At 41.2% G+C, this 10149-nt stretch overlaps 1 protein-coding gene across 2 annotated transcripts in view; it reads left to right on the top strand.

Annotated features, from left to right (window-relative positions):
* Window positions 1-418: 418 nt before the first annotated feature.
* calcrla (calcitonin receptor-like a) overlaps window positions 419-10149 on the top strand; it is a 272188-nt gene continuing 262457 nt past the window's right edge. Inside the window, exon 1 of one of the 2 annotated variants that reach the window (XM_084309817.1) lies at window positions 419-529. The gene's annotated coding sequence lies outside the window, so the exon portion shown is untranslated. The remainder of the gene's footprint in view (window positions 530-10149) is intronic. The other variant, XM_084309818.1, reaches the window with a different exon arrangement.

Genomic DNA, 10149 nt, shown 5'->3' with positions numbered 1-10149 from the left:
CAATCAGGTAGGATTGCATCCAGCTCACTGATAAGCTATCAAAACCAATTGCTTTTAGCTTGTCCATTAGAATGGAGTGATTGACAGTGTCGAAGGCCTTTTGTAGGTCCAGCATGACCATGCCGCAGTATTTGCCCGCGTCCACCTCTTGTTTGATGTGGTCGTTCAAATGCCCTGACAAATTGACAATGAAGTACAAAATGCAAATTTTTTTAAATGCAAAAATGCTAAATTCATTACATTTCAGTCATTACATTTCTTTCTTTCCATTTGGGAACCTCGCCTTTTTGTGTAGAAATGTGAAACTACTGCCAGTGGGCTCGTCATGTGAAGTGTTCAGCTGTGTACTGTGTGATGTAACAGGAAGTAGTGGGTTGCCTTCCAACCTCAACCTGACAGCGACTCTTCTCCGCCTGTATCACTGAGCGGTGAGTCGAGCCGGTCGCACACGCACGTTTGGGATTTGCCTTGTCGGTTTATTGCTCTACATTCCTGCATTATAATATTTCTATTGGATTGTACTCATCAGGTAAGAATCATCCAAACGTGCATGAGATTGAATCTGAGGGCAGTGCAGTGCTGCTGTGTTTTCCGCCACTGTTGGTTTCAATTAACTGAACTGCAATGATGTCGAATAAGTGCGTTATGTGATTGTCGTTTTAGCCCTCATTGCATTGCTGTGTTGGAGTTTGGAAATTAAACAGTTGCGCACTTATCTACATTGAGGAGTGGGCCTGGTCGACATACAGTATGGAGATATTTGGGCAGGATTTAAATTGACTAAAGGCTACAATATTACAGGAGAATAAGAGCGTTCATGATTAGGTCAAAGGAATGTACAGTGCCTGTACCATGATTTGATGCAGAAATGCAATGAACCCGTCTTATTCTCGGGTTGTAGTCGTCTGTATTTAGTAGTCTAATAAACTGACATGACGCGCTTGGTTCACATGATGTGGACTAAACGCGTCATGTAATAGTTTATTAGGCTGTTATGCCACACACGGTGTAATTGCAGCAGCATCACCTTTAGGCTAGCAGTTATCCCTCCATCCTTGGTGTAGCCTGTCGAGAATATCGTTTTTTCATTAATAAGAATATCGGAACTGGATCAGTTAAGTGCAGCAAAGCGGGTTTCTGCTTGTACAAGTCCACCACATTGGATTTTGCGCACACATGACATCTGTTGGACATTGAGTCGACTCATTGTTGAGGATCGGGATGGATTGAGACTGACAAGTATTTGTTCATCACTGGTTTCTAATCCATATCACAAGTTTCCTAAAAGACCCTCTGCACATAAACTGGAATCAGAAAGTTGTCATTAATTTGATTTGGTCGTTTTGCTATGCCATTGTTTAGGCATAAGGATAAGGGCCACATTTGGGCTTTGGCACAGATGTTATATGGTTGCTAAATTATCTGCATGGTTACGCAAGCAGCGTACTGTATTTGAACATGATGGGAGTTTGTGGACCAGGAAAGCCGCAAGTGAAAGGATATAATGGTCGTTTTTGTCACATACCACACATCTATGACGAAACAAAATGCTATTGGTTTGTCGTGTGTCTATTATAGGCTTTATGTGTTTATAGAGCATAATTTCGTATGTAATGGCTTTTTGTGTTGTGTGAAATTGAATGAGTGGACTGTGTGGACTGAATGTCAAGTTTTCTCTCAGACATTATACACAGAAAATATCGCAGAGTACATTTTACTCAAACTGAGTACATTTTACTCAAACTAAAATGTACTCAGTTTGAGTAAAATTTACTCTGCGAAATTTACTGTGTAGTGTGTCGAATGGGCCAAACTGATAGCGGATTCACCTGCTAGCCGCGTTTCCGTCTAAACGGGGCCTCAGGCTGCCTGGTATGGGGCTGGGTATAAGTTGAACAATCACCTATACATAACACATCACCCTTGATCTTGGAAACAATTCGTATGGTTGATTCAAAGGCAAGAATACGCTATGTGTAGTCAAAGCAGCTTTTAATCAAATCAGTCAGTGTTAAATGCATGCCAATAATACGAGTGAGGTGGGCATATACCCCCTCATTGTCAAGTTCGTTTTCACCCATATCGATGAATGGAAAATCCATAAATGTTCGCCTAAGCTTTGGTCTATCCCAAATAACAACAACAATACTGTACTACTACAACAAAATGCTACTATTGTAAATGCCTACTGTACTACTAGCCCACTACCTTTTATTATAAAGTAATATTTAAACTTTAAATTTCCACTGTAAACCACGCCCACTCCTTCTACCCCCTCCTATTTGCTGAAAAAAATTATTCATGTGTGAATTACTAGATTTAAATTACAATACAAAGAATGTTCTATTAGGCATTTCCTGATGTGGTGAAAAGGGCCAATGGGGGACATTGAATATGTCATCCAAAATCATAATACTGTTCTGACAGCACAATATGCATGTAATAAGAAGATTTGTAGATTTTATTTGTATTCATTCAGAGGTTTTTAAATTTGTATTATTATAGTATCTTACATTTAGTGACTCTGTAGCCTATACCTCAGACCCTGGGCTCAGCTTAGCCAATGTAGGCTACCATCCCTCTGTGTGTGGTCATTATTTTGAAACGGTGGCATGTACATTAAAGTTATGCTTTGGTTTTCATAAATGTGCAAAAGTAAAATACAGGTGGGAGATTTTTGCCAGCAAGATTGAAGGATTTCACTCTCCACAGAAACTGTCTCAACGTACCCCACTTGCCCCTAATTCCCTTTCCCTTATGTATTAACCATTAACTATTTGACTGCCACACTGTTTTTCCATCTTTACTCCCTGGTCCCAGCTTTTTTGACAATTTTCACGATTTTTGCAGACCCATCGTATATTCTATATTATAACTACGGAGACAATAGTATGGCTCATTTGACAGGCACTATTTATACTCCAACCGGGGAAAAAACGTTTATTTATACATGCCTTCGTCCGTGTGCTATCCCATGCAAAAAATCGTCCCGTTGAAAAATAATCCAGTCTTGTTTTCTGGAATGCAAGATATGAAATGTGTTGTGCAGCATGCACATTTTTGTGCGGGTTGCTCACCTGAAACCTATATTATTTCCAGGTTAAAGGTAAACACGACCATATATAGAATGTTTCTATTCACAAAGCCACCAAGGGTGGGGGGGGGGGTCGTTTTCCGACGCTGTAATCATTACAAAGGCATGTTTTATGATGGGGTTCGGTAAAATAGACGTTACCTTTGTCAGCAGGTCCCTCAAAACCCTGTCCACTCTTGCTTCAAGTGTCTTGGGTCAGAACATGGGTGCAGTGGTAATATCAGAAGTGGTGGGATGGTGGGGATGATGCCACGCACGCGTGCGCATGCGCATACATTTTCCCTCGTGTGCGCACAGAACAGCTCCGGCCAGCATTATTATTAGAATGAGTATTATGCATAAATAGTAGGAAAGATGTTTGTATAGGAAATTACTAGTTTTAGTTTAGTTTTTGTAAATATTGCCTTGAAATAGAGAAGCTGAAAAAGGTAGCAGGATGTAGCCGTCTAATTATAATGTCAACAGATATGGTGGAAAAACAATGTTTTAAATGTAATTGTAGTTACAATTTCTTTAATTGAATTAACTTAAACTAGAAAAGTAAATACAAACTAAATTAACAATGTAATTTACACACATCCGTGCACGACTGCGCATACTTCTGCTCAGAAAAGTGGTGGGATGGCGTGGTACTAGAGCTGCCGCGGTATTGATGTTTTCCTTACCGCACTAATTTGCAAAATATTTCCTACCGCCGCGGTTATTACCACGCACACAACAAATAAAAAAAAAAAAGTTTGAATGCATTTTTTTTTAGTAGTAGTCTAGTCTTTATAGCATATAGCCTGCCTCTAGTCTAAATGTCTATCTTTAGAGGATGACTTTGCAGCATGAATATTGTTTGGGATTCGGCAAGCACGCATTAGTTATTGAAAGTGAAACACGGATTCGAAGTTTCCCCTCTGGTCGTGCGCAGTTCACTCGGTGTCGCGGGCAGGGGTGGTTACCCCTAACCCCCCCGACCCTTTCTTATTATTATTACTATAAAGTTACTACTTTATAATAAAGGCATTCGTTTTGTGGCATTAACATTATATAGTTATACGTTCAATAACATCAGCGTATTTACCGAACCATAGCAAGGCAAGCAATACTCTATTCATATCTCAGTTCCTTTCTTTGCTCAGAGCGTGCTGAGTTGTCCCATTATGCGGTCTGTTAATAAAGTTTTCAATCAGACAAGTATAGAACGAAGGGCTTTTATTATAACATTCGTTGCAGACAGTAAAATCATTATGTCTCGTTTAGTACTCCTGAAGAGCGATGGTAGTCCACTCTGGCGGAGAGTTAAAGCTAACGTTATTAGCCGTGTTGTGATGAGCTGACATTCAGGACGTAAAAAACGTGTGACGCGTCTCTCTTCTGACCAATCAGTGGTCTGCAATGTTTCACGTGACTTTTCTGGTACCCAATAGGGTCGCTTGGAACCTCGATATAGGAGTAGGGTATATCTGCAGAGCCGCAAGCCCAACGAGAGGAGGGTAATTTATTATTATTATTATTATAAAAAACAGCGGTGACGCGGTATTCAGCCTACTCTGCGGTGGTCGTGATGTAACAGCGATACCGCGGTAATGCGGTAATCGCGGCAGCTCTACGTGGTACCGCATGGGACCACCACTGCTCCACTGGTTCAGAACAGGATCAATAAATATAACGTTAGTTGGCCTGTTAGCAGTGCCAGGGTAACGTTACATCCAGGTAATGTTACATCCAAACAGCCTGTATGAAAATACTAGAATCCATAGATAGATAGAATAGAGTCTGGTGAAAACGCACCTTATCATCCATAAGTGTGATTGTTTTGTCCTCTTCATAATAATCTCCAATAGTTTGCGGTCGCCATTGCCCGTAAAGTTTTCAAGCCTCTGGAGTGCTCTCCCAGTGCTGACTATACCACGGAGCATTGATCAGAATAGTTACCTCCTCGGCCGGTTTGACTATAGTATTTTTATGATTTACCAGAAGTGCGTTATCATCCATAAGTGTGATCGTTTTGTCCTCTTCATAATAATCTCAGAAAGTTTGCGATCGCCATTGGTACCTCTCTCTACTCACGGCTGCTCCCTCTCGAGTGCTCTCAACTGCGGTGTGAGAGCCCCCCACACTAAACTAGCCCAGTTCAAAAGGTAGGCGATACTGCCACCTATCGGGATTCGATCGTCATTTAAATTGAATTTACTCAGAGGTACCAGGAACACACACCAAGGTCCGCTTGACTGTTTAGAATAATAATAATCAAAAAAAGAAAAGAAAAAAAGAAAACGAGAAATCTCATTTTTGGTAGCCAATGAGTTAATGTACCTGGATATTCATATTGACATTATTGTTAAAGGCAACCTTGATACTAGTAGGGATGGGCATTTTTAAGAAGAATCCAGATCGATTGATCGCATGCTATACTCGAGTGATCGTGTATTACTCGAAAAGGGAAAGAAAACTCAAAAAAATATATATAATATGTTTGAATTTTTTTTAATTTATATTTGTTTTACTTAATTTTGTTCATTCACGCATATGTTTAAGGAAACCAACAAACAGTTATAATCTTACACATACATGTGAACAGGGACCGAAACTAAAGCCCGCCGCCCGCCAGGGGCGGTCTGTTTTTACCTTTGGCGCATGACACTTAGAGGGCTGCCCGCCGTGTGGCGTGTAGACGTGTAGTTCATAACGATACTCTTGTGCGAGTACAGATTATAGCCGCTCGTCTTTTTTTTCTCCGCCGCGAGATCGTTAAAAAACTACAAGTCCCACATTGCACTCAAGTCAACGGTCCAATCACAGTAGAGTGACGTGACTGGTTTCATGAGAAATAAAGCAAATGACCAATCGGAAGCTCTCGTTTGGCTTGTTTACTTCCGTCTGCTCTAGTCTATATCGGACCTCCATGAGCTAACGTTACTGTTTAAACAATGACCCAGTCAACTATTCACTTTTAGTTTAAAACATGACGAGGCATTGTCTAACGGTATCTAGCTGGCTAGCTACTGATAGCTGCTGATATCAACAAATGCTCCAGCAATAGTCGGCTCGAGTGCATAATACCTCCGTTCCCTCGTTAGCTAGCTTAGCTAGCTAACGTTAAATAGGGTCCAGCTGCATCGCCGGAGAATCCTTGCATGCTGAATGTAGGGTCTAGCTGAATATAGGGTCTAGCTGCAGGGCCGGAGAATCCTTGCTGGAGCTGGAGGCTACTCAAGTATACACACAGACAGTGGAGCTGTTTGCAGATAGCAAGCATTTTGACTTATTGCGTGGTGGCGATGTCTCGCAGATAATACAACTACAAGTATGATTATATAATATATATTTTATTTCAATTTTTTTTTTTATATATAATATATATATATATATTTTTTAATCAAAAAAATGTTGGCAGGTAAGAAATATGCTTGGCGGGTAGACTCTTCCCATCTACCCGCCACTGGCCGGTGAGTCAAAAAGTTAATTTCGCTCCCTGCATGTGAAACAAATATGTAAAAATCTTTTTTTTTATAAATCTTTTAAATAATTTAATATCGATTTTTCTCATAGCTACGAGTAATCGATTACTCACACCCATCCCTACTTGATACATGAAGTTCCAATCAATAGCTTGAACATGGAGACATGCACTATATAATAGGAATAGGGCTGGCTAAGTGTATCTAATGCACCAAAGGAATACTTCGTGGCAATTTATCAACTTTAACCTTGGGGCCGATAGACTTGAATGACATTGACACACACAATGTAGAAATGCTGTACTATTCATACAGTACATTTTACAGTGTCACGTCTCTGCTAACAAAGAGTATGTGATAGCGAGAACGCTTTTGCAAAGCATGCAGTATTCATAACTATTGGACATACAGTACAGTTTGGGTGAGGATTATGCAGGAAACGGAAAGGGTTGTGCTTTTTTTATTTTTTATTTTTTTAAACTTTGGCCATTTCCCTGGCTCTTTTATACGTTTATCGCATTTATACTTGGTCAAGCTCGACCGACAGAAGCAGGCTGAAAGGGTTCAGATGGGGGGGAAGACACTCTGGGAAAGGCACGGCTGCCGTCCGGGATTCGAACGCGCTCAGCCCCAGATCCGTGACGAGCACGGTTGTCCACGGCGCTGCAATAGCACTCGCGGTACGTGGTGAGCTACTGGAGCTCCCCCAAGGGTTGTGCTTTTTATTTAATAATTTTTTTTATTGAATCTTTTATAAGCAAGCCAAGTAAAACTGGGGTTTTACTTCCTGGTTCCAGGTTGTAGGACACTCTGGCACGTTTTGGAAGGTGATTGTATGGAAGCTGACAGGGGTGCCTAATGAATCCAGGGCAATTTGTGCTGTCCTCCAATGACCCAGGCATACACTAAATGCTTGAGCTGATTGTGCAACGTCATGCAGTAGGGCTGGGCGATATGGCCAAAAATGATATCATGATAAGTTAACAATATGATAATGTTAACTTATCATATCACTCGATATTGATAATTATCGATATTGTTATTAAAATAATTATTTGTTTTAAACAACAGATGTATGTGTTTATTTTGCAGCAATTCTTTGTCGTTGCTGCCATCTTTAGTGTTACAGCCCCTCACACTCCAGTTCTCAGGCTACAGCTGGTTTGAAAGCGAAAGTAAACAGGCGTCTCTCTGCTGGCTGTGGCTCCAGGGGAGTTAAATAGTTCTGGCTCTGCTAGTTTCTTTTCTATCTTTTGGCGCTTTTTTGGTGGACAAACCACTGCACATGTGCACCGTGACTCGCGACTGGAGACTAGCTCTGCTAGCACACATAGCCTACTGCAGTGGTTCTCAAACATTTTACACCAAGTACCACCTGAGAACGTAGCTGGCTCTCCAAGTACCACCATATGACCGGCGTTAAAATACAGTCTATTCAGCTATGCACAGTTCATGCAGGAGGCAAATGTATTCCTGATACCAGCGTTTCCGTTAGAACATATTCGTGCCGGTCTGGGTGTCCTGCAAGATTTCTATCACCGGACATAATCGAGATATTCCGGTCAGAGTTTTAAACAGCAGTCTATTATAATCACATTTTTATGAGCTAACGAATTCCGTTATAATTGGACATGTGTATTAATTACATCAAGCGAAGAATGAGAAATTGATTTGCAGAATCAAATTACGACTCTCGCCTCTCAAGTTAGTGCGATACGCTACCAGCATCAAGCTCCCGCCCCGCAGGCTTGCGCTGCAGCAGCTGTCGCACGCACCCCCAAATGAATCTCGAGTCGACATCGCTTCACCTCGTTGTATCAGACACGTCACAGGGCTGTACACTGCGAGCATCTCGTCGCAAATTGCCCCCTAATCTGGCCGGTGCGAGTGGAAAATATCATCTGGGGGCAAGCTTGCGAGTAGTGATTGCAACCCTTCATTCGCATTTCACTCCTAAATTAATCCATACAAATTGGATAAAACATTAGCCTACAACCAGGGCATAATGTTGCGGTTGTAATTTCATTAGACAGACCAGCGCGGACCTTTAATAACATGCAATTTGATTGACACGAGCAATGGGCTAACGTTAGCTGCTATCCACGGTACCATTAGGATTATGCTAAGCTAACTAGCGTTAGCTGCTGCTAACCCTGGACACCAGTCAAAGCGGACTCCACAACACTAGTTCCATTCGGGAGGAAAGGGGGTGGGTTATATTGACAACGCTTGACAACAGAAGTTTAAACATAACTTCATATTTATTGGTCATTCGTTTCTGTTACTGTATATCATCCACTTTCCATCTCCGTCTGTTAAACGCTTCCTGTTTACATTCGAGTGTGACGTCATCACCTACGGCAGCTTAGACCAGTGGTTCCCAAAGTCGGGGTCGCGACCCAAAGGTGGGCCGCGAGCAGCCACGGATGGGCCGCGAGATGATTTAAAAAAAAATAAAAAATAAAAAATTTGTTTTTTATTTTTATTTTTTTTATTTAAATTTTTTTTGTCAGGCCACTGAACTTAGAAGCAGGCCAGGACAGTGTTTCTAGTTGTATTCTAAAATTCTATTCTATTGTATTCTAAAATGTGACTATATGGTTTTATATTAACTTAATAAATAAACAAAAACGAAAAATCTACTTATTTCAACGAACATTTCAAACTAAATAACAGATTATGCACATAAAACGCTGAAAACAACCGAAGCAACAATAGTATTTTAATGAGGCTATTATTATTATCATTATTATTTTGCAACAAGTTAGCCCTCTCATAAATAGCACATATAAATGAATAACTAACTTGAACTAACTTAATAGGATTGAAGTGATATTTGGCTTAAAAAATCGGTCGCCTGACAAAAAAAAATAAAAAAAAAGCCAGACGATGTGCATTGGGCCGCGTCTCTCTGATGCCTTATTTTCTGGGCCCCGGCCTGAAAAGTTTGGGAACCCCTGGCTTAGACGATCAAATGCGAACCTAGAACAAAACCCGGGGGGGGGGGGGGGGGGGGGGCTGGCTCTCTCATTCGTTCTCGCCCCCTCTATCTCTTTCTCTCTCTCTCTCTCTCTCTCTCTCTCTGATTGATTGAAAACTTTATTAACAGATTGCAGAATGGGTGCAATTAGGCCTGCCGCGATAAGCAATAAATCGATTAATTGCCGCGATAATTAAAATGAATGCAATGATTTTGACGGGCGCGATTAATTGCTATTTGCGCGTTTGTTTTAATGAGGCGGAACCAGTACCCCTTGTCAGTCACTGTCCGTGTTGGGAGGCGGGCCGCTGGCTTTACTACAGCACAGCACAGGAGCTCCGTGGGGCAACACACCACATAGCTTAACTACATTTCTCAATAGTGTTGCTCCTTTTAACCAAGTAGCGTTATTTGTAGTGTAACGTTAGAATAACACAGAATAACGTTAATACAATTACATGCATCATTGTTTACAATGAACGGGTGGGGCTAGTCAAAGGACTGGAGACGGGGACAAGTTAAACATGAATTAATTTATTATAGCAGGTCGTTTTCGAGTCGTGCTGCAGTGCCTACGCACCACAGCTATTCTATTATAATACTGCTTTGACGCTTCCTCCTCATCG

This window comes from Notolepis coatsorum, assembly GCF_963971535.1.
Source record: "Notolepis coatsorum genome assembly, chromosome: 3".
Taxonomy (NCBI): Eukaryota; Metazoa; Chordata; class Actinopteri; order Aulopiformes; family Paralepididae; genus Notolepis; species Notolepis coatsorum.
This window is presented reverse-complemented; position numbering and strand designations above follow the sequence as displayed.